We start from the raw sequence: 26510 nt of genomic DNA, 5'->3' as shown, positions 1-26510 counted from the left end.
ATCAAGTAATAACACTGTTACATAAAAGGAATCCTGCAATATTTAACAGTTTGCATTCCCACTGCTGGAATGACGTATTTTGAATTCCCCCAAGTAGGTACAGCTATGCCGTAATCAAGATTTTCATTTTAATGGGTGGAACAGCCGTTGTTATAAACAATTTGTGATAATGATCTCTATTCTCAAGGTGGATGGTTAAATACGCGTTACGACAACCTTACATACGTAAGCTATTGACAGTGTCAAAGACTTCGGTTGCTATACTACCGTGGCAATCATAAGTCGGAATTGTTATTCGGTATTGTGCGAACGTCATAGCCCAAAAAAAAATCAGTATTAAATATTAAATTGAAGCTTTGCACCGATGTGATTGATTATTGAATCTTTATTGGAAGTCTGGCTTTTTCTGCCCTTACCCAAACTATAAGAGGTCAATCCCCTGCAAAATTTTAAGGTGAATATTTTGCGAATATTAATTCTCAAGTTAATAATTTTTCACTGGTGGTAGGACCTCTTGTGAGTCCGCGCGGGTAGGTACGACCGCCCTGCTTGTTTCTGCCGTGAAGCAGTAATGCGTTTCGGTTTGAAGGGTGGGGCAGCCGTTGTAACTATACTTGAGACCTTAGAACTTATATCTCAAGGTGGATGGCGCATTTACGTTGTAGATGTCTATGGGCTCCAGTAACCACTTAACACCAGGTGGATTGTGAGCTCGTCCACCCATCTAAGCAATAAAAAAAAACAAGTTAATAAACTGTGAGTTTTCAAAACAAGCCCATTGTATGTGTTAGCAAATTTCAATTGTTATTTGAACATAATAGCCGATAGTCCGGCTCAGTGGCGTAAATTAGGAGGCCTATGTCCAGAATTGGTCGATGATGATGACGATGGTAATTTTCATATATTAGCAGACGGTGTTTAATGCAATATTTATTTTAGTGATGTTAATAAGCATAATGGTTGTACCCTGCCTGTGTGTTCAGAAAAAGTCGTCTTCCGGTTAGAAGAATGGGACATGGGTTTAGTCTTTAACCTTCTTAAAGGTGGGCAGCATTCGCGTTGTGATGTCTATGGGTTATATTGTTGTGACGTAACTAAAATTTAAGATATTAAAGATTAGCTTGCCTTGAACCCGACCTGGGTGGTCAAGTAAGACATTTTTTTAAGCGACTTGGTCATGTCGTTAAGGCCAAGAAAATCGTAAAATATCTTAAAGTGTAAAGAAAGAAAATTAGATCACGCTTTAATATATATGAGTTAAAATTAGTATGCCCAATTTAATTAAAACTATTGGTATTATATATATAGGTAAATTGAGGTTTTAGACTATTTTTAAAATTAGACGTTTGCTTTTTAAACTCAAAGTTGACTTGTGGTGGTTTGTCTATGAAGTCGTCGTGGCCTAAAGGATAAGACGTCCGGTGCATGCATGTTGAAGCGATGCACCGGTGTTCGAATCTCAGGCGGGTACCAATTTTTCTAATGAAATACGTACTAAACAAATGTTCACGATTGACTTCCACGGTGAAGGAATAACATCGTGTAATAAAAATCAAACCCGCAAAATTATAATTTGCGTAATTACTGGTGGTAGGACCTCTTGTGAGTCCGCGCGGGTAGGTACCACCACCCTGCCTATTTCTGCCATGAAGCAGTAATGCGTTTCGGTTTGAAGGGTAGGGCAGCCGTTGTAGTTATACTTGAGACCTTAGAACTTATATCTCAAGGTGGGTGGCGCATTTACGTTGTACATGTCTATGGGTTCCAGTAACCACTTAACACCAGGTGGGCTGTGAGCTCGTCCACCCATCTAAGCAATAAAAAATAAATAATAAATAAAATGTAGTGATATGCCCGCTTCTAGTTGTTCAGTGGAAATGCACACACCCCATGTTATTATGGCATTTTAGCTCTCCCGAGTTTCTGACTAGTGTGATTTCTTTAAGAACCAAACAGAGGGCTTTTACGCTTCTGTCCATATCCTATTTCCATGTACGTCATCCTTGATAGCTTACATTACTTAATTTTTTGTTACATCAATAATTCCTATTCGAGCGTCAGAGGTAATTTCATGCAACTTTGTACCGGCTTTGTACGACTTTGACCAAGTGATGTTATTAATTGTTGGATAACTTAATAAGATTTATTGCGTAAATACAATTGATGATATTACAGGCTTAATAAATTAGTTTAAATGATTCGTCCAAAGCGTTTATAAGCTTTATAAGCTCATAAGTAATAAGATAGAAACAGAATTATTCCTATTTCATAACGGCACCTGATCGCGACAATCAATGAAAGAAGAATCAGTCAGCTTAATATAAACTGTAATATCTCAAGATATTTGTGCAAGTGAACCTTAGTAATAAAAATTGCATAAGTTGTTAGACCTCCGTCACGGTTTTTTTTTACTGCTTCGATGGGTGGGCGGCCTCACAGCCCACCTGGTGTTAAGTGGTTACTGGAGCCCATAGAAATCTATAACGTAAATGCGCCACCCACCTTGAGATATAAGTTCTAAGGTCTCAAGTATAGTTTTACAACGGCTGCCCCACCCTTCAAACCGAAACGCATTATTGCTTCACGGCAGAAATAGGCGGGTGGTGGTAGCTACCCGCGCGGGCTCACAAGAGGTCCTACCACCAGTAAAAAGTAATTTGATAGCCGCATTAAGATTTGGGGTCGTCACCTCAATTCTATCGGCTGTCCCAGACTTTATAACATGATCGGTTCCCGCTAAGTGAATACTTCTTCTGGTAACAGCCATTAATACTGATTGAGTTCGGGCCACTCTCTTTGCCTCAAAATATAACCAATTACTCACAAGTTAGAATTCAATAAGGCATCGCCCTATGCTGGTTGTGGAACTCGTACTCCTCATCTTCGGTTAGCGTGCATTCTTCGAAGCACCAGAGGCCAGCGATCGCGAGCAGTATTGTATAGCAGCTGTAGTAGACTAAGTAGACCAGTATACTGAACAACATCGCGTTTTCCACTGTATTCCTGTAACAATAAGAGTTAAAATCTTTTTTTTTTTCTATTGCTTAGATAGTCGGACTAGCTAACGACCCATCGGCTACGGGAGCCCATCAAAAATCAAAAACGTAAATTCCGCCACCCATCTTAAGGCATGAGTTCTAAGTGTCAATTTTGCAATACAACGGCTGCCCCACCCTTCGAACCGAAATGCATTACTGCTACAATTCAGAAATAGGCAGGATGGTTGGTACCTACCCGTGCGGATTCACACCACCAATTACGCAAACTATAATTTTTGCGGGTCTGATTTCGTAATATACGATGCTATTGTGACGTCATCACTGTGACGACAAGTCATTCGTGAACATTTATTAAGTACGTATTTAATTAGAAAAATTGGCACCTGTCCGCGAGATTTGAACATCGGCACAGTTCGTTCGATACGAATGCACCGGGCGTCTTATCTTTTAGGCCACGATGACTTCAAGCTGAAATATTAATTTTTTATTGTAGTTTACATACATAAACAAGAGACAGAGTATACAAATCTTTGTGTTTGTCAAAAAAAACAGGAAATTTTGGTTGAATTAATACTATTATTATTATATTACATTATTAACAGAAAAAAAATTCAAAATGCGTATAAGAATGAGTATAAGAAAATAGTTATATTAGTTTCTATGAGATTGCTAAAGGATTATTGAAAACGTAGAGGTTATTGGGAAATGAAAAGGGATTATTTCAAATTCGTTAAGAAATTTTTATTTAATACAAATTAATTTAATTAATTAATTTAGACACACATTAAATCTCGTGATGGCTCAGAATCCTACAAAAAGATGCACACAATGCTTTATGACTTGACCGACGTTAAGAGTGGATGTGCGAGAGAGACAACGAGATGTTCCCACAGCTGTACTCTTCCTTTACTCAAAATTCAATGAACAATTCCTACGTTATTTTTAATGATAATTACGATACGGTTTGAACAAAAACTGTAACTTTAACTTTATCTAAAGATAATTGCTTTTGTGCATTCGAGTTAATTAAATTATGCAAAATAAATTTATTCTTATTTGACTGACACGGTGGGGCAGAAGTCAGTGTATCTGACCGCTTGGGGTTCAATACCCAATTGAAGTTTTTAAAATCCATGCTTTTAAATTGTTTTTATTGCTTAGTTTTGTGGACGGGTTCATGGTCTACCTGATGTTAAGATTACCGGAGCCCATAGACGTCTACAACGTAAATGCCGCCACCCACCTTGAGATATGAGTTATAAGGTCTCAGTATAGTTACAGCGGCTGCCCCACGCTTCAAACCGAAACGTATTACTGCTTCACGGCACAAGTAGGCAGGGTGGTGGTACCTACCCGTGCGCACTCACAACACTTCCTACCACCAGTAATTACGCAAATTATAATTTTGCGGGTTTGTATATATTTGAGTGTTATTTATATTGTCACTTTACAAAATCTAAATGAATTATTGTCATCATTATAGCCGCTGTCCAAGAAGTATTTGTGGTCAGTTGAGCTCACTAGTCGACTAGTAGGTACTTGTATTTTCCACCAGTAAGTAGCATTGAAACAGGTTCGTTCTTCGACATTACTCATCTATTGCACATCGATGACCTCTTTAGCGATGTAGTTCCGGTTTTGGAAGCCATTAACATTTATCTATTATTTATTAATGTTTTATATTCTAATTCATTATGTGCTTGAAAAAGAATAGTACAACATAGGTGTCTTTCCGCGAAGTTGTCGTGCCTTTTTTTATTACCTATCCTGATAGCCTTCAGAGGCTATTTCAGCTTCTCCTTGACGTGTAGGTGAGCTCACGGGGCTCAAACCGGATTGTTGCTAACACTGGCCCTAGAAAGAGCAGTGCTTCGCAGAATCTACCACCGGATCGGAAACGCGACACATTGAGAAGATCCGGCGAGAAACTCAGTGGGCTGTGTCTGTGGGTTAATTCGCTGTGGGTTAAGTCGTGGGCTTGTCATGCCTAATGTCGACAGTAAGCTCGTTTATCCATATAACCCGCAAAAATCTTTCTAATTACTACTGTTGTTAAAAAATTTCACTGATCAAATATGTCGGTACATATATGCAAAAACAACTTTTTTTTTTATTGCTTAGATGGGTAGACGAGGTCACAGCCCACCTGGTGTTAAGTGGTTACTGCAGCCCATAGGCATCTACGACGTAAATGCGCCACCCACCTTGAGATATAAGTTCTAAGGTCTCAGTATAGTTACAACGACTACCCCACCCTTCAAACTGCTTCACGGCAGAAATAGGCTGGGTGGTGGTACCTACCCGTGCGGACTCACAAGAGGTCCTACCACCAGTAAAATGGTACATTATTAAACCACCAGTTCAATGGTATATTATTAAAGCGATAAATATTAGGGAATTCATTATTTGGTAATCTATTCGGTTAACATGTAAACCGCTCCCTATTTTATATTAGTAATACCTATGCAATTAAAATCTGTACACATCTATTACTTGGAACAATAATTACCATTTTATTATGTATTTTATTTGCAGGGGAAAAAAAGCATAGCTTTGAGAATTTTGAGTTATTGTCGACTGTAATTTGCGCAGTTTTTGTTTTGTTTATAACGTCGCAGACGAGATCAATGCACCGGGTAATGAAATAAGCATGCCAGCGTTTTTTTAGGGAGTACAGTTAGAAACCCGGAAAAAACTTTACATTTATTTCAGTCACTTGCGTCAATCAGCTTACACACAGTAATCTAGGCAACATCTTTTATTGCAGTATTATTTTTTATGTGTTTTAATATAAACTAGAGGTCCCGCAGTAGTCGAAATTCGACTATAATTAATTGGAATTGTAAGTTTGTACACTATTATGATTGTATTTTATACTTCTATAATCACAAATTTTGTCAAGACTACACAATAAAAAATATTAAAAAAAAGACAAACAATATTTAATCTATTATCAATTTGACAACAGACGTCAAGAACAAAGTTTGACAGTAAATAGTATGCATGCGTGTGTGCGTCAAATATACGGTCTGTAGTGTGTGTAATGTTTTCTTTATTGATGATTGAATGTATCTTTTAAGCATTATTTAAAAAAAAAAATTAGCATTGTGCACTTCTTCTCTATATTCCCTATAAGTGTGGAAAATTTCATACTCCTTCGTCCCCGCAATTTTCGTAAAAAGGGATACAGAGTTTTTGCTTCACGTATTAATATATAGATACCACTTCAACGAAAACGTATGCAACTCGAACCACTATAAAAAGTGCTGTGTTATGTATAATCATCATTTAGAATACTAGAATCTTTATTTAAATTATTAAACTAACTTTTTCCCTACCTAAGCTGATAGCCTTGAATGGCTATGTCAGCGTATCTCTAACGTGTAGGTGAGCTCTCGGGGCTCAAGTCAATAGGCGTTGCTAACACTGGCCCTAGTAGAGCAGTGCTTCGCAAAATCTACTACCGGATCGGAAACGCGACCCACTGAGAAGATTCGGTGAGAAACTCAGTGGGTTATGCCTATGGGTTAGTTTATTTGCCGAACCCTTCGTCGCTAGCGACGGGTTCGACGAAAAAAACTAGCTTAGTCAAGACTATCTTGATACACTTTGGCTGAAGTTTTCACTCCTTTTTCGCAAATACATAAAAGATACTTTAAATCATTAAAGAAAATATAACACACACTACCATGTATTTGACACAACACTTACATAAAAATTAACTCTTTGCTTACTGTAAATTGGGAAACTTTTGTTATTGTTACAGTCTGTGGTCGAATTGAAAATAGATTAATATTGTTGGTCTTTAATATTATTTATCTATAGTGCAGTTTTGGCGAATACTGTGATTATATTATCGAATTTTAATAGTGTTTGACAATAGAACCATAATAATATTTAAACTTATAATTTCAATTAATTATAGTCGAATTTCGACTACTGCGGGGCCACTAGTATTATTAAATTCGGGCGATAAGTTTATTTCATAGCCGGTTACGTGGCTCTAATAATCTCTAGAAACCGAACACGTGTAAGCAACGTCTGCAAATATATTATATGAGTGTTAATGCTAATAATCACAGCATTTAAATTCTAGAGACGACACAAACTGATATAATATCGATTATTAGCGACTAGTCATGTACTTACATCTGATCTTTTTTATAAAAACCATGAATCGAAAACAATTAAATATTTTTCCAGTTGGGTATTTCCGAAGGCTCGTTATTGTGAAGATCATTATTCTGTTTGTTACATTACATTGCTTATGTGTTTCTAACGACGTAGTTGTAGCGATTATGTTGTTCAAAAAAGTAAAGTACAAAGGCGTACAGAAAATGTTTTATCTGAACTTTTTCTGCAGTTTCCATGAAAGGTCAACGTTTTTTTTTTTTTTGTTATATAAATGTACTTTGTTTTTTGTTTGGAATTCATATTTTTTGCTTGACCAAGGATTTGTGGATTTTGAATTATTTAAACGTCATTGTACGTTTGAATCATCAATGCGTCAATTATTTATTAATACATTTTGGGTTTTTATCTGGATGTATAGTTTACGAACATCTTGGGATTAGTGTTTGAGTGGTATCCACAGACATTAGACTGTGAAGACCGGTAACAACTGACGAAGTTTCAATTTTGTTGTATAACTGCTATTCCGCCCTCCTAATTGGAAGGATTATCCGCGGTGGATATAGGCAGTGTGGATGAAATAAGAGCGTACAAGGGGAAGTCTGAAAGTAGCGCTAGTGACAGAGAAAATTAAAAGTAGAAGCTTATCTCCATGGAGGAGGATCCCAATAAAAGACCCTCAATATGAAATTAACGGTAATGCGAGGAGGAGGCGCCATAAAGAATCATGGATGGACTATTTGAAATAGAATAGGCGAGAGAAGGGTGTGAGTGCAGAGATGACGTATAATAGGCCTTAATGGAGAACTTAAGAGGAGTTGGAGAAGCCAACCCTACATAGTGGGATAAGGACAAGAAGAAGAAAGCTATGTCCGTTTTAATATCGAAACTGGTAAGGAATTCATAGATCATTAACATTACTACATTAACTTATATACTACCATTATTCCGCATAGTCTTGATAACAATGACATATGTACGGCGTCCTATTCTCCAATTCTTGAAGGTTAGTACCAATAGTACCCTCAATAATTGGAGAATAGATAGTTCTGGTCCAGAGTCCAGATAGTTCTGTTTTTAATTATCGTCCTAAGTAATGCGACAAAATTCCTATATGAATCTTATTTTCAAGTATGCTTAGAAGAACAGAATAGGATTTAGAAGACATCGTAGCGTTCTTATCTGTTCATATTGCTCCGATTTAGGTTTCGGTCTAAGTGGTACCCACTCAAAAATAAGCAGTATATAAATACTGGTTATTTTTCACAATATAAATAGGATTCTTCGAGCTTATGCTTATTATCGGTGTGTTGGTGTTCGCTTTTATTCAGGTGATAAGGGACTCTAAAGAAGGCTGATCGAAGTCGGGTCGACGCGTTTGAGATGTGGACGATACATCGGACAACCGCCTGGAAGAACTAGACGTCTCCACAAAACCCTCTACTACTTGCCTACGTAGGATTTTCGAGTTTTTCGGTAACGTTGCGAGGAAAAAGGGTGACAATCTCGAAAGACTACTCATCACCGGCAAAGTGGAAGGAAAGAGGCCTGGGGGGCGTAGTCCCATGCGCTGGTCCGATCAGATTAAGACGACTTTGGACTCCAGCATCAATTTCGCTATCCACAACACAGTGGATAGGAAGGAATGGAGGAATATAGTCCTACGAGTAACAAAAAGTGCTCCGTAAAGTTCACGGCTCTCAGCACTGAGGAACACGACGCACGGAGGAAGGGACGCTGGGCCTCTTTTTTATTCCTAATATTTCTCTGTCATCCATTCGTAATATACCATGACCTTCCGCACCTACTACTACGGCACTATCAGCCTTTCTATTTCAAAATCAATCACGTATTCCGGTTTGGAGGGTGGGGCATTCGATATTTAATACAATTGAGACATCGTCCTTGCATCTCAAGGTGTTTTATCAATATCGAGGGACTGCTAATTAATAGCCTTTGTAGCAGACATATGAGAAAGATTTAAAAAAAATTTTTTTTTAATAAATCGTCTGATAATTATATGTTCGGTTTTATTTACTAACGAAATGTATGGTTTCTTTATGGAAATAATGATTTCATAATAATAATAATAAAGCCAAAAAACCTGCTCAACTCCGTAAATACTTATCTGATTATCTTAAGAATAGCCTCGAAATATATGTTCATTTTTTATTAGTTTACAAGCGTAACAGTATACATTCCTACTGACAGTCAGTAGTCACCGATGCCTAAGAACTTCCCGAGCCGCTATCTACCGTTTCGGAATATTTCAAACCTTGTTCAAAGAAGAAGCCTGTGGTGGGTAGCCATTTATAGAACACAAGATATTTCACTGATGCCTGAATCTCGCTAACAACATTTTCAAGATAAGCTTGCGATCACGATTGACTTCCACGGTGAAGGAATAACATCGTGTAGTAAAAATAAAAACCCGCAAAATTATAATTTGCGTAATTACTGGAGGTAGGATCTCTTGTAAGTTCACACGGGTAGGTACCACCACCCTGCCTATTTCTGCCGTGAAGCAGTAATGTGTTTCGGTTTGAAGGGTGAGGCAGCCGTTGTAAAACTTATATCTCAAGGTGGGTGGCGCATTTACGTTGTAGATGTCTATGGGCTGTAGTAACCACTTAACACCAGGTGGGCTGTGAGCTCGTCTAAGAAATAAGAAAAAAACGCATATATGTATGTAAAGAAAAACCTTTATTAAAACTCTTTAGTTTTTCTTCAGTGTCATGGAGTGAAGTCTATCATTCAATAAAAAGAGAGTTGAGTTTTGTATAGTTTATTAACACTGTTAACTGCTAATTTTTAATAATAATTTTAAAAGAGAAAGGGCTTTAAATGTTGTTTTTTATTGATATGGAGTACTTCAGAATGAATAAACAATAAAATACTTAATTGTGTTTTCTAGGATGTAATCAGAAAACGTTAATATTTCAAGATCTTAATCTCCTTTAAAAATAATATTAAAAATTAAACAGGAAACAGTAATAAGCTATAAAAAACTGAACTCTCTTTTTACTCAATGACAGACTTCACTCCATGATAATAATTACGAGTATTATTAAAGACACTGAAAAAAAATCCTTTTTAAAAACTAAAGAGTTTTAAATAATAAAGGTTTTATCTTTACACGTATACAAGTTCCGAACAACAACATTTGGACCGTCGCGTCGGTCTACCGAGCAATATCACCCGCTCGGTGGAAGATCTTCTCTTTGTCGTAAACCTTCCACGAGCCGTTGAGTAAAAAACGTTTATCAATTAAAACGTGGTGGAATAACCTCGGCGCTAAGGACGAGAGATGTATTTAAAAGATTAGTATAATATTTAGGCAGCGTAAGATTTGCACGTGAGATTAATACTAAATATGGTCATGAATCATCGACTCTGTTTTTAAAGTACTCAAATTTAATACACCTAAAATAAGAAGAAAAAAATGGATTTGTTTTTGTGGTTCGTTGATTAAAAAGAGCGGTGTTTTTAAGAGACGTGATAAATTACTCTTTAATCTGCCATTAATCGTGCCACTGCGTTCATCCACAGTGCGTTTCCAGAGATCTTTTTTGCCACGTTCATCCAACTTTGGTATGAGTTCCTCTCCACGGCGTTCTCTGAGCGCTATGACATGTCCTTCTTCAATCCAGGCTTGTGGAGAGTACTTAACGGGAGGTAGCGGCTTGGCTCTGCCCCTGGGATTGCTGAAGTCGTGGGTCGTATGTTCGTCTACCTACAAGAACAATCAAAAAAACGTTTGGCACTCTGGAACTGCCGCGGTAAAGCTATTGCATAGCATTTTTTATCAACTTATGCAATCATAAGTAGACAATGATAATTTAATATTAAAACAATAATAAAACAAGACCACGCGATATTAAACATTAATAAAATCAAAACCTTAACCGTCCCTGTCGCACTAGACAGCGCGAGAGAGAGATGGGCAGACTTTTGATGATGCGCAGGCAGTGTGACGTCACACCACGCGCTTATTCACAAACACAACACAAGCGCAACGTGTGAATGTGTTGAACGCGAGCTACATGGTAGGCGGAGTGAGGGGCGTAAGGTTTTTTTCGTTACGGAATTTCATGATTCGGTCGCCGCGCTCAAGGCCCGCAATAATAGCTTAAAATTTCGTTAACATCCATTTGTATGAACGTCGCTTGTTAAGTTAATACAAAACGTGTAAAAATGCTTTAATATTAAACATGACGCAGGTCGACCGATGATAGTTTTGCAAGCGATCCGGTATTTTGCAACGATACTACTACGCCTCACGAGAAATATTCACATTCATGCCATACCTAGTTTGGGCTTTGATAATTTTTAATACGGTTTTATTAGCTTCAGACGTATGTATGTATGTTTGTAACGAAATCTTTGTACATGATTTTGACCCCCTTCAAAACGTCGGATTAACTCAAAATTTGGTATATTTATTAAGGACCGATGACAATTAAATATTTTAAAAAAATAATTAAAAAAATTGAAATTCAACTAAAAAATTAAAGATAAATAATAATTTAAAAAAACTAACACAATACGCTTTTATAGAAAATCCAACAAAAAATAGAAAATAAATTTTAATAAATTTGAATTAAAACTAGTGTAAGAAAAAATTAATTTGTTCAAATTTATTAAAATTTATTTTCTATTTTTTTGTTTGAATTATCTATAAAGGCGTATTTTGTTAGTTTTTTTAAACAATTTATTTTTATTAGCGTAGATGGCAGAGCAGATGACGGTCCCTATGACAAGCGTCAATATGTCAATATTTTCGATTACGTATTTATATTCAACGACCTCATGAATTTTCCCCTGTGTTATGGGTACTAGAAAAGAATTAGTAGGTACCTTGTAGATCCCAGTAACGTAATGCATGCTATCTTTAAAATGGTATGAAGTTCGTCGTAACTGCTGAATTAACCTCATCGATGACACAGTATACCCAATATACCGCCATGATATATTAGGTATACTGTAGGCTGCAAAAGGTATATTGCAATAAACTAAATTGGTTTTGGTTATGATTTTTTTTGTAATATTCACTAGTAATTACGCAAATTATAATTTTGCGGGTTTGATTTTTATTACACAAGGTTTTTTTCCTTCACTGTGGAAGTCAATCGTGAATATTTGGTAAGTACGTATTAAATTAGATAAAATGCGGGAATCTAACACCGTTGTATCACTTGATAGGAATGCACCGGGCGTCTTATCCTTTAGGCCACGACGACTTCACTGAGATGTTAATTTTTCATTTTAGTGTACCTAAGCCAGTGATTCTCAACCACTGTTGCGCGGCACTTTTGTGTGCCGCCAAATTTCAAAAGTGTGCCGCCAAATTTTGCGAATATATAATTATATCATTTTAAAAGAAAAATATTTTAAGCATGAATATATATTTAAATCCACAAAAAAAAATTATAGTATATTTTAGTTTATTTCGTATATTAAAATTTTTTGATAAACTATTTATGCAGTGTGTAGTAAGTAAATAATGTTTATCTTTTTTTTTGTGTGTCGCCAAATTTTGAAATCGTTAAATATGTGCCGCAACAAAAAAAAGGTTGAGAATCACTGACCTAAGCAATAGAATAGAATAGAATAAAATAGAATGTATAGAAATATTGTGCTTGTCAAAAGAAAAATACGAAATTTTGGTTCAATTAGAATTAATTTTATTATCATAGTACATTATTAAAGTATCCGTTTTACCCTGTCGATACAATAAACTGTTTCATTTGTAAACAGATAAAAAATTCGGTGATTTCATTGTGATTGATATGTAAAAAAATGACATTGCCTTCGTGACACGGTGTGAAAATGTAAAATTTATGACGTCATAAAAACCAGTATATCGCGACCCCTTCAAAAATATTGATGTCAAGTCATTGCCGCTAAGTTCGATGGAATTTTAACAAAAAGGTACCCTTTTTTTGTTGTTTATTTCGCATTTAAATCACATACAAAATTTCGTTTTAACGAGAAACACTATTTAGTTTGAATTAAGTTAAGCTCACGTTTGTTAGTTAAATAAATTAATAGATGAATTTTAAGAGAAAAACTAATCGAAACAAAATGTTGGATAAGCGCCATCTTATTCAGAACGTTTTTAAATTTATAGTTTATACGTTTCTGACGTCGCCTCTTATGAATACAATGAATACTGCTCGAAATCGCAGGAATAGAAAAAAAAAAAAAAAAAACTTTTGAATTTCGAACACAAATACGACCTATTCCCGCTTCTATATGAGCAATCGGCAACGCCATTGAAAAATAATAACTAGGTCTTTACCTAAGAAGTTCCCGTTCTATAATACTGGCCATTTGAAACGTAGTTTATGTATGTATGACTTGCAATAAATTATAAATTTAAAGAAATTTTATTTAAGCCGACTTAACCTAATAGGTGTAGTATGGCTCTGATAAGGAATGGAAAAAAAGGAAAAAAAAAAAAAAAGTGTGTGTGTCCGCTCCGACGCACGACTGGAGTTTACTGGATATAAAAAATTAAACGAAACAATACGAGAAATAGTTCTATATTACGACAACACGATACACTACAGATTATTAACAAATTAACGAGACACAAAACAAACGACTAACAAATATATGAAAATACAATAATGAGAGAAACGCGCGATCAGTACGAGGCTTTGTGGCGGACTGCCGGCGCAGCAGCCCGGCGTCACCTGCGATAACGCATTTCGTGTGACATGCGCAATCAGGCGCATAACGCATTTCGTGTGACATGCTAGTACGATTTTGGTCCCCATAATTTTCATACCCCGGGCCTATATATGTAAATCGATTCTAAAGGAGTAAACTCCAATAAATTTTATTTCAAAAATATGAAATTCTATTTTCAAATGAAGTCTTTGGTAATAATTAGTGTTTTGTTTTCACTACATTTAATTTGTATTTCTTTCAACAATATGGATGCGATTACAATTCGAGTAATTATGGGATTTGGTAAGTAAAGACCTAATAGATGTACGTAAGGTGTACGGGAGCCAACAAACTCTTCAAAGCCGTTATGTACTGCCTCTCGGTTATTGAATATTTTCTCTGCCAAGAAGTGGTCCAAACCGTAGAAAAAGTAGGAGTCTGTTGGCGCAAGCTCTGATGAGTACGGTGGATGACGTAAAACTTCTCATTCCTAGTAACTTGTAGCGTTGTCGTCTTTTTTTTTATTGCTTAGATGGGTTGGACGAGCTCACACTCCACCTGGTGCTAAGTGGTTACTGGGACCCATAGACATCTACGACGTAAATGCGCCACCCACCTTGAGATATCAGTTCTAAGGTCTCAAGTATAGTTACAACGGCTGCCCCACCCTTCAAACCGAAACGCATTATTGCTTCACGGCAGAAATAAGTAGGGTGGTGGTGCATACCCGCGTGGACTCACAAGAGGTAGAAACTCGCGAGCTTCTCCATCATTGTGTTCAATTCCTCAGAGTGCACATCCGCAGTATTGCTATGTAATGTGATACATTATACCGGCACTGGACCACGAAATAGGAACCACGATTTTTTTAGGGGAAAATTTTCGTTTAAGGCCTAATATTAAATCTAAATTGCCTTCTTTTATTGCCACAGCTGCCGCATCAAAACAAAATTTTATTAACAAAATATTGTAAGTGTTCGCGTATGTGACTAATATGAAAAAAAAAGATGCGTGGTGTCGTGGGACATCGGATAGGAACGAAGTTCCTTATTATAAAAATATTAATTTTATGTTCTATTCGAGGTATAAAGAAAATAAAACTGGAGGTTTCGCAACAACCCACGGTCATTCGGTAACGTGCGAACTTATTGTGGTACACTTCATTCACGGTTCTTTGCATAAGAGTTAGTGTATTGCGCAAACGAACGCTCTGAGATCGTGGTCAATGAATGATAAAAAAATATGTTATTTTTTGTACGTTATTACAAAGTTAACTCGTACACTGTGTGCATTACTAATAAAAATCTTACGTTACGGACGTTTTTTCCCGGTTAGGGTACCCCACCGCATCGTCCCATAAGCAACTTCGTTCCAAAATAGTGCTTTATTTTTTATTTATTAATAATTTAATTCGCCGAAGAGTTTTCGTTTTTTTTCTTCCAAAAACAATTGACAATAACTTTTACTATAGTATAGTGCTCATCTCCATGTAATACAGATGAATTCAATGCGTGAACCAAACAACAATTTGTTTCGAGAATCAAGTGCAGCACTACAACGCAATTTGGACGACATTGACCGAGTGCTTCTGTTACGAGATCTCTATATGAAATCGTAAAAAGTTAGTCGTCAGCGCCCACCCGTTAAAACATGTTCTTGTGAAATGCGCAAATTAAATAATTTAATTATATTTAAGTGCTATACTATTTTTTTTATTGCTTAGATGGGTGGACGATCTCACATCCCACCTGGTGTTAAGTGGTTACTGGAGCCCATGGACATCTACAACGTAAATGGGCCACCCACTTTCAGATATAAGTTCTAAGGTCTCAGTATTGTTACAACGGCTGCCCCACCCTTCAAACCGAAACGCATTACTGCTTCACGGCAGAAATGGGCGGGGCGGTGGTACCTGCCCGTGCGGACTCACAAGAGGTCCTACCACCAGTAATTACGCAAACTATAATTTTGCGGGTTTCATTATGCCTATATATTTATGCCTAAAAATACATTAAATCAATCAAAAGAACATTACACACACTACCATTATTTTGACGCACACACGCATGCATACTATTTATTTACCGTCAAACTTTTGTTCTTGACGTCTGTGGTCAAATTGAGAATAAATTAAATATTGTTTGTCTTTATTAATATTTTTCGATAGTGTAGTCTTGGCGAAATTTGTAATTATAGAATATAGTCTTTGAAAATACTATCATAATAGTGTACAAACTTACAATTTCAATTAATTATTGTCGAATTTCGACTACTGCGGGGCCTTTATTATATATTAATAGTTGCTATGCTATATTTTGTATGGTTTTTGCGAGTTGTAGATATAATTAAAATTCCTTTTACGGTTTGATCTCGTCTCCAAGTCGTCTGTGATGACGAAAACTGCAAAACATTCAAAAAGTCGGAAATAATATTATGTAATAGCGCTAATAATTTCATCAATGTCCTCGAAAAATAGGACAGATGATAGAACTAGTAATTTAATACAAGATTAACTTGAAAAACGTTCGAATTATTTATTATAGTGACTGGTAATGCACGCAATGGATTGCAATATCAAATCGGTTGGCATTACATTACGTGCTCACAGAATATGATTCATTCAACCGACAAGTATTTATGTTTTGGTTTAATTAAATAATATTGTTTTACATTGACTTCAGTTATTATTACATATAACGGGAATAGATTAGTGATGTTTTAAAAGAATAGGGTGGCGATTATAACAGTCATCTGTATCATTTAATACACCGTTCAATCACTATCACTACATAGCATAAAACAAAGTCGCTTTTTCTGTCCCTATATCCCTATGTATGCTTAAATCGTTAAAACTACGCAACGGATTTTGATGCGGTTTTTTTAATAGATAGAGTGATTGAAGAGGAAGGCTTATATGTATAATGACATTCATTAAATAGTGGAGAAATCAATTATAAATTACAGTTTCCGAAGCGAAGCGAGGGTGGGTCGCTAGTAATATCAAAATATGTTTCGCAGCACAAGTTGATCTGATCAAACCGTGCGGACCCATCTACCAAATATAAAATATTAGAGGTCACAGATTAGACTAATGATTACTACTACCCCTATCATTACTTCTACTAATATGATAGTAATGGTAGTTCAAAAAGGGCGGAACGGTATATCTGAATTCTGAGCTTTATGTTACTGGATCTTGTAAATACTAAAAACATTGAAATTTGAATATTTTCGTAGATCACAGAACGATTTATTTAAGAAAGAAAATCATTAGTGCTTGGTTCGGAAAACAGACAAGGGTTTGGTATTTGTGTATACTAGTGGTTTGACATTGAAAATTTGACTATAATTAATTGGAATTGTAAGTTTGTACACTATTATTATTGTATTTTCAACGCCAAGACTACACTATAGAAAAATATTAATAAAAAGAAACAATATTTAATCTATTCTCAATTTGACCACAGACGTCAAGAACAAAAGTTTGACAATAAATAAATAGTATGCCTGTGTGTGTGTGTCAAATACATGGTAGTGTGTGTAATGTTTTCTTTATTGATTTAATGTATCTGTTAAGCATTATTTAAAAAAAAAATTAGAATTGTGCACTTCTTCTCTATATTCTCTATAAGTGTGGAAAATTTCATACTCCTCCGTCCGCGCAATTTTCGTAAAAAGGGATACAAAGTTTTTGCTTCACGTATTAATATACCTAGTCAGGTCATAAATTCTGTCACATGTTTAATGTAAAATAATTGAAACAAGTTTATTCATTATGTAACCATTCATATACCAAAATGAACTTAACAAAACATAGATTCTTATGACACTAAAGTTTATTCAAAATGACCTCCGTGATTTTGAATGCAGGCCTTCAATCTGCGCGGCCAGTCGTCTATCGCAGCACGAACGAGGTCCAAGTCAATATCGGCGGCTGCCTTAATCAAGAATGTCTTGAGTGACTCCAAATTGGGATGAGGCTTTGAGCACGCCTTTTCCTCCAAGTGTTGCCATATCTGGTAATCTAAAAGATTCAAATCTGGACTGGAGGAGGGCCAGTCTTCGTGCCGGATGAAGTCGATTTCACGCGCCGCCAAACAGTCTTGTGTGCTCTTCGCTCTATGAGCTGGCGCCGAATCTTGTTGGAATACCCAGTGCCTGTTATTGAACATGGTATGAGAAACAGGTTCCACAAGGTTCGTCAGGACTGTATTTACCTACACCTTTCTCACAAAAATGTACCTCTGTTAAGCCCCAATAAGAAACTCCCGACCATACCATGAGCGAGGATGGAAAATGACCTCGTTGGACACGCGGAATACGGTTGCTCGCTTCTTCACTACTGTGTGCGTACACCTTATCATTTTGTTTGTTGTAGCTCTCTTCTACGGTAAAAAATTTTTCATCCGAAAAAAGAATTTCCCGATATTTTTTTCCCGCGTACCGCTTCAACAAAGCGCGGCATCTCTTCAGTCTCAGGTCCATTAGACGAGCATTCAAACGATATCCTGTTTTTCTTCGATATGCCAGAGGCCCTAAGTCTTCATTTAACACCCTTTTCACCGTGGTTCTGCTTAACCCCATCTGAAGGGCCAAGAGTTTCTGCTTACGTTTGGGATTTCTTTGAATTCGCGCCTTCACAGCTTTTATCACTGCTGGAGTCCTAACAGACCGAGGGCGACCACTTCTTGACCTGTCATCTACACTAGAGTCTTCATTGTATCGTTTGATGGTACGATAAACGAATCTTTTAGTTATATTCAAATTTTTCAGCATGTTAAAAATTTGAATTGGCGCGTAACCGCAACGATGCAACGCAATAACTGCAACACGGTCTTCTTTAAGCGTCCACGCCATATTTAAAAATGAGTAAAATTCTAAAAGTATACATTTTTATTTTCATGAACAATTCGGAATTCGAATTCAATAAACTTTTTTGTGGCCAGCATTCTAAAAGAAAAGTTTTTACTGTGTGACAATACTTATGACCTGACTAGTTATAGATTGCGGCCTATTACTAAATACTGCACAGCAACATAGTCGTGTTAAAATAGGTCAACGCGTTCATGAAATTACTTCAGAATCATTGTTATATCACTGAAGGCGGGTCGATGCAATTTGAACAAAGCAAAAGACGCTAGACAAGCATTATGAAATATTGTCGCAACCCAGTGAACGGTGGTGTCGGATGATTTTGAACGATCTTTCTGAATTCCGATATTTATCTTAACTTGTGACGGGAGACGCATGTTTAGTCTCCAGTAAGTATAAATTTAATGCAGAGAATCGATTAATAACTTCCAAGGGAACTGACTACCCTCATACACGTAAGGGATTGTTTATGTTAATTAAATGCAAATCTTTTTTTTTATGGCTCATATGGGTGGAAGAGCTCACAGTCCACCTGGTATTAAGTGGTTACTGGATCCCATAGACATTTACGATGTAAATGCCGTCACCCACCTTGAGATATGAGTTCTAAGGTCTCAGTATAGTTACAACGGCTGCCCCACCCTTCAAACCGAAACGCATTACTGCTTCACGGCAGAAATAGGTGAGTTGGTGGTATCTACCCATGCGGACTCACAGGATGTCCTACCACCAAAGAAGCACGACACTCCTTAAATGATCCATTAAAGTTTTTTTACGAACGCCTTTTTTATTTTTTTATTGCTTTGATGGGTGGACGAGCTCATAGCCCTCCTGGTGTTAAGTGGTTACTGGAGCCCATAGACATCTACAAAGTAAATGCGTCACCCACCTTGAGAAAGTTCTAAGGTCTCAAGTAAGTAACAACGGCTGCCCCACCCTTCAAATCGAAACGCATTATTGCTTCACGGCAGAAATAGGCAGGGTAGTGGTATCCACCCGCGCGGACTCACAAGAGGTCCTACCACCAGTACAACCTTTTTTTAAATCACGCAGTGTATACTGTTCTGTTCGTATTAGGTAACGCGCTGACTTTATCGTTTGCAGTACATTGCGGGTTCATGAAATATTCGTTTCTCAAAACGGGAATTTTTAAGGTATACATAGTTTTTTTTTGCTTAGATATTTGGACGATCTCACAGCCCACCTGGTGCTAATAGTTATACGGATGTATATATCGATCCTACTCATTAAGAAGCAGCCGATGCATCACTCTGTATACCTACATGAATTCAGAAACGTCTTTGTCCTTAAAAGTTGTAGATCTAATTAATTGTACTCTGCAGTTTTCGTGGCCGCGTATGACCGTGTATTCCACAAAATAATTGAGTAGATTTTGTATTTTAATATATTGTATTTAGATTTTTAGATTACATATTTCGAATTCGTTTTAATTTTGTCTGCGACTCGCATAAACTAACGAAAGTACTCTCAATTAAGAAGATATCGTGAAAAAATATTTTTGATAGACATCGACAGAGTTGATAATAATAGTAGACAATTATTTTATGTATGCAGATTGATTTTGCTGCCTCGCATGACAAGTAGCCGAATCCAACTGGACAGGAATGCTAAGTGCTGTTTTAAATTAGAAGCGATGCACCCGGAAATGTTAAAGTTCATCAACTAAATTTAGCCGTAAGCTCTGCAAAGCCAATAATATCGAAATTTCAAGAAAATATTTATAGTATGGATTATAATGTGTTTTTTTTATAACCTTTCGCACAATCAAAGCGGTTTTTATTATCTGTGATCATGTTCAATAAATTCACAAATATTACATAATTATATAAAGTTATAGTACAGTTTTCTAGTATAATTTATTTTAGAGTATCCAACAATATCCAGCTCAAAATACTACCCAACATTTTCTGGAATCACTCTAAAGTTCCAGAAATATTTTTATTAGGGTAGCCGTGAAAGGTTAAAAGAAATAGACTCGGATTGCGATGGGTAATGCTAATGATACCACTTAATTAAGGGTTCCTATCTTGGACACATATTGTAAGCTCATGTTTTATTAGAATTTATCGAATATTTTCTTAGAGAAACATGGTGGTGGGTGATTTCTTCCCGATTTAAAAAATAGCTTCGGTCTAGAATCTTCGAATAGCAGAGCCGTCGTTCTAACAATACATTTGAGACTGCTACTTCTTCTGGGCTTGTCACGCCACGTAGCGTTGATAAGACAGTACTAGAAACATACCGACTTTGATCTGGTACTAATTAATTAAATCTGCCCATGAAAGCTATTCAAGATGATCCTTAGATATTATTATTTCGGATTCTTAAAATCACATTTATTGTAAGAAAGAAAGAAAGAAAGAAAGAAATCATTTATTCGCCAAGCATAGTGAAAATGAGTTATTACATAAATTAAAAGCAGCGTGTATGCTTTGTCATTATTTGACATGCGAATTTTAGTGCAGTGCATAGTTACAATATTATATAATTTACCTTTACCACTATTTACAAATATATATTATATATTTGTAAATAGTGTCTTCAGGAAATCGCGTCTAATGATTAGTTTTTTGAATACCCAATAATTACAATCGTGTGAAGCGGGCTTTGTGAAACGCGTGTTTTATATTATACTTCATAAATCAGAGGTAAATTGTTTTTGGGTGTTGCGTAATAAATTGCCTTGAAGGTTGATTTTACTAACTTGTTTTTACTCTGAATGCGTTGGTATATGAAATACTAATGCGCGGAATGTTCATTGGCTTGTGTAACAGCCGATGAAATCGATAGAATTTATGAATTTTTGCAACTGTTAGTGGCGAGACGTGTTTGTACCACCGACTTGCCTGTTTCAGTTGGGAATATAACCGCGAGTTTTAGCTTTAAGATCTACAGTTCTGATCTCTTGAATGTTGAAACTTTATTAATTATGCTATTGCTTCATTCGGTATCTGCATCGTGATACATGAGGGTTGTGGTTTCTCTGAATAATTATGAAATGTTACAACCGAGAAAATAGTGGTGATGTTTGGGGTGTATTGCAATCCGGGTTACCGGCGGTATTGTGCGTCTGTCGGCCGAGCGACCTTGAGGTGAGCCTTGAGTCAGTTTGACCCCGGTAGCCCCTTTACCCAACCGCTTTGTGACCCCGGAGGGAATCGAACGCTTGGGTGAAAGTGCAGGGGAGTCGCTTAGTGAGTACGGTTCTAAATTCCGTCCTTAGTTCTCGCGGTCTGCTCCCAACATCTGCGGACCATCCAGTACTACACACCTTGCGCACTCCTAGGTGCGAGGACTTTATAAGAGGTTCGGCCCTCGGCCGAAAAAAAGGGCAGGTAACGCCATCCTGCTTATTGCTGCCGCGAAGCAGACGTGCGTTCTAGTTCAAAGGGTGGAACGACCTTTATACAATATAGTTTGAGACTTCTGGTATCCAGGTAGCTTCACCTGTCTAAGCACTAAAAATAGTGGGTCAAGGTCACTGATCACCCGGTTTTAAATGGTTGATGTTGCTTGAATATCGCCCAGACTTAAGAGAATAAGCGGGCTCTCGGCCCGCTGAACGAGGGAACCGGTGGTCGTTTCGCTGGCGGCCACCGGTCCGGCGTCCGTGGGACGGTGGGATGGATGTAATGTGCTCTGCGTCAACCCTGTCCCGCCGTTTCAATAGCTCCGACTGGGCTCCGGCCCGGTCCGAGGTAGGGCGCCGGTTGTGAGCGGCAGGAGTTTTTAGTGAGGTTCAACTCCCACATACCCCACCTGCCGCGCGGGTGGGGATCCGGCGATTTTCTCCTGTGGAAAAAAAAAAAAAAAAAAAAAAAAAAAAAGACTTAAGAGAATGACACAAATAAACAAACAAAGATCCTACAATGTGCTAGTAAAGTTGCAACACTGCAGATCTGTTAAGTTTCAATTCAGCATGCCTTTATAATAAAAAAAACCAAGTTTTTTATTCAATTTTTTATTTGTAATTCTAGTGTTTTTAAGACAATGACTTTCCGTCCGTTGACTTCTATTTTTAAACAATAATTTGGAGCCGAAATAAATCCTTCATTAAGTTGTCTGTCTGTGTTGCGTTGGCTACCATAATCGACGGTCATTGCCGGTCGATTACAACTTACGTAATAGCCGCGGATGGCTATTGTACGCTTGTTGAAATAAACACGTCAAAGTATTGCATTTTTTCTCGATTACGGTTCAACTTACATTGGCTATTAGTTACGTCTGTTTGTAATTGTTCTGTCGTAGTATGCTTGTTAAGTTTAATGACGTTCAATATAGATTCCAATTTACTATATTTTTGTATGTGTTTATAATTGGTATTTAATTTTAAGATTGTGTCTGTAGATAAATTTCATTTGCGCACTTTTGTAAACAGCTTTGTAATATAGTGGGTAACAACAGTTTTTTTTTGTCTCAAATATTATAATATTGATGCAACGAAATAAATAATCTGAGATAATTAGAAAGTAAATGACTATTATGCTGCTGTACTTTTTGATTATTAATTTTATTTTTTTTATTGCTTAGATGGGTGGACGAGCTCACAGCCCACCTGGTGTTAAGTGGTTACTGGAGCCCATAGACATCCACAACGTAAATGCGCCACCCACCTTGAGATATAGTTCTAAGGTCTCAAGTATAGTTACAACGGCTGCCTCACCCTTCAAACCGAAACGCATTACTGCTTCACGGCAGAAATAGGCAGGGTGGTGGTATCCACCCGCGCGGACTCACAAGAGGTCCTACCACCAGTAAAAATTAACTAATCTAGAATGTTACATCATTACGAAGGGTTATACGGTAATATATTAAGATAAATGAATGTTGATAATGCAAAAAAAGTTTTATTGTACAGACATTCCGCTATTCTTTTGAAAATTTTTTCTAGTTTATCTCTAATTATATTTGGCAATTAATTTAACTTTGCACAAAAGTACAGTGGTGGTCTTAATGCCTAAGGAATTATTAACTGGTCAACCAAGGATAGTATGGAGGGTACTGTGGTAGGTACCATTGCTTTATTTACTGGTGGTAAAACTTACTGCAAACCCATCGGGGTAGGTACCACCGTCCCGTCTATAAAAGCTGTGAGGTTGTCATACGTCACTTTTCGATTTCGTAACTCAAGGTGGGTGACGCTACTCGTGTTGTGAGGTCTCCATTTAACACAAGGTGCGCCGTGAGCTCGTTCGCCCATCTACGCAATTTTTTTTTTTTTTTTATTGCCCTTGTAGATAAAGGAGCATACGGCCCACCTGATGGTGAGTGGTTACCGTCGCCCATGGACTTCAGCAATGCCACGGGCAGAGCCAAGCCGCTGCCTACCGCTTAATGCTCTCCACAACCCTCGTTTGAAGAAGGACATGTCATAGCGCTCGGAAAACACCGTGGAGGGGAGCTCATTCCATTGCCGGATGGTACTTGGCAAAAAGATAAAAGGTTTCTTAATGCAACGACTTAATCTCTATGCGCAATAATGCTTAAGATATTGCATGTATATAATTTGTTAAAAAATCAAGGTCACTGAATTCGAATATTTAAAATTGCAGACTTGTTTTTAAGCGAAGTCTCGAAATAAGCTAGATTTTAGATGAATTAATTACCACGTGAGGTTTTATCTAGGTATCAATTTAAATGCAATAAAATGTTTGAATGTTTCTTTTCTAAGCGTTCCTAAATAATGTATGCGCTTGTATAGTGCATGTGACAAGACGACACGTGCAAAGATGACACAAAAACTGCATAGTGATAATCATATGATTCAATATAGTAATACTAATTTGACGGGTAATCATCATATAACACAAGACATTTCGACAGATGCCTGAATCTCGCTTACGATATTTTGAAGATAAGCTTGCATATATATAGGTACAAGTCCCGAATAACTAATTTTGGGCTATGTCATTTCGGATCCTCCCGATCCACTAACGGTGCACCAAGCACCGGTCATCGTTCTCGTGGAACCCGTCGCTTGCGACGAAGGGCTCGGCGAGTAAATTAACCCACGGACACAGCCCACTGAGTTTCCCACCGGATCTTCGCAGTGGGTCGCGTTTCCGATCCGGTGGTAGATTCTGCGAAGCACTGCTCTTGCTAGGGCTAGTGATAGCAAATTCGTCAGATTAAAGCTCCGTGAGCTCACCTACTCGCCCGGTTACGCTGGCATAACCCACTAGATTACCAGCATAGGTAGAAAAAAGTACTGGGCTCGTTCTTTTTTTTTTTTTATTGCTTAGATGTGTGGACGAGCTCACAGCCCACCTGGTGTAAGTGGTTACTGGAGCCCATAGACATCTACAACGTAAATGCGCCACACACCTTGAGATATAAGCTCTAACGGCCTGGCCACGGGGATCAGCGGTGCGAACAGTGAAGCGGTGGACGAGGCGACCATTCGCGCAGCACCGTTTGCAGGCCACGGGTACTCACGTTCGCCGCCGCGACTAGTAAGGAAGTCCGACAGCGAAATGTCTATATCGAAATTATCTCGATATTGCTTACAAATTAATAGTTTTTTTGGTTCAGGACCTATTATTTGGAAAATATTGTGAAGTACATGATTTGAATAAGAATCGGAGTATACCTATACATGGAGAATTCCACAAGAAGTACGAGAAATACTTTGGGTGGCTAGACTTCCAAATAGCTGGTCTAGCTAGTATTTCAGCTATTTTTTTTTTATTGCTTAGATGGGTGGATGAGCTCACAGTCCACCTTGTGTTAAGTGGTTACTGAAGCCCATAGACATCCACAACGTAAATGCGCCACCCACCTTGAGATATAAGTTCTAAGGTCTCAAGTATAGTTACAATGGCTGCCCCACCCTTCAAACCGAAACGCATTACTACTTCACGGCAGAAACAGGCAGGGTGGTGGTACCCACCCGCGCGGACTCACAAGAGGTCCTACCCCCAGTAATTACGCAAATTATAATTTTGAGGGTTTCATTTTTATTACACGATGTTATTCCTTCACCGTGGAAATCAATCGTGAACATTAAAATTTGTTGAGTACGTATTTCATTACAAAAATTGGTACCCGCCTGATATTCGACTACCGGTGCATCGCCGCGCTAGAATCAACCCCGGAGGCAAAGAAAATAATCTCATGTCTCAAAACGATATGCGGCCTCTCCGGGGTCACCATCGAAGCCCCCCATAAACGTGGTACTCCCGGGCAGTGCCACAGGTGCCAGCTCTATGGCCACTCAGCGCGTAATTGCCACGCGCGCCCCCGCTGCGTGAAATGCCTCGGCGATCACGCAACCACAGAATGTTCGCGTGTTAGGGAAACCGCGACGGAACCCCCAAGCTGTGTCCTATGCCTTAAGCAAGGGCACCCGGCAAACTACCGCGGATGTCCTAGGGCTCCGCGTAAACGCCCGAACCACCCAGCCCCCCGAACCGTCGACCCAAAGACTTCGGCGCCTTCAGTGCCGAAACCAGCCTTCGTACCGGCTGCGGTTCCCACCGTCTCGGCGTGGAAAAAACCGCTGCCGTATACGAAGGAGGGAACACAAAACGTACCCCAGCTCCCGCCTGCGACACGTCACGCGCCTCAGCCCCTGCTCGCACCTCGCCCCGCGCCCGCGTACCGCCCCCCGCAACCCTCAGTTGTCAACGACTTCGCGCTCGTGCGCGACTTCGTCACCGCGGTAAACTTTGACCGTCTGCGATCGTTCGCAGATGCTATCCGTAGGTCGGTAACCCCCGAACAGCGGCTCGCGGCCGCTTTCGATCACATGGACGTCTACGAGTCCGTGTCTCGCACGTTATAAAAATTCTTTACCGGTAATCAATGGCGCAA

The 26510-nt window shown here is 38.0% G+C and overlaps 1 protein-coding gene across 1 annotated transcript in view; it reads right to left on the bottom strand.

Moving 5' to 3' along the window:
* Positions 1 to 26510, bottom strand: part of LOC101737339 (elongation of very long chain fatty acids protein 7) — a 125464-nt gene that overhangs the window by 75003 nt on the left and 23951 nt on the right. The window contains exons 2-3 of the mRNA XM_062675041.1: positions 10638 to 10863; positions 2825 to 3003 (exon numbers count right to left, since the gene is read on the bottom strand). The gene's annotated coding sequence lies outside the window, so the exon portion shown is untranslated. The remainder of the gene's footprint in view (positions 1 to 2824; positions 3004 to 10637; positions 10864 to 26510) is intronic.

The sequence above is a fragment of the Bombyx mori genome, chromosome 22, assembly GCF_030269925.1.
Source record: "Bombyx mori chromosome 22, ASM3026992v2".
Lineage (NCBI taxonomy): Eukaryota > Metazoa > Arthropoda > Insecta > Lepidoptera > Bombycidae > Bombyx > Bombyx mori.
This window is presented reverse-complemented; position numbering and strand designations above follow the sequence as displayed.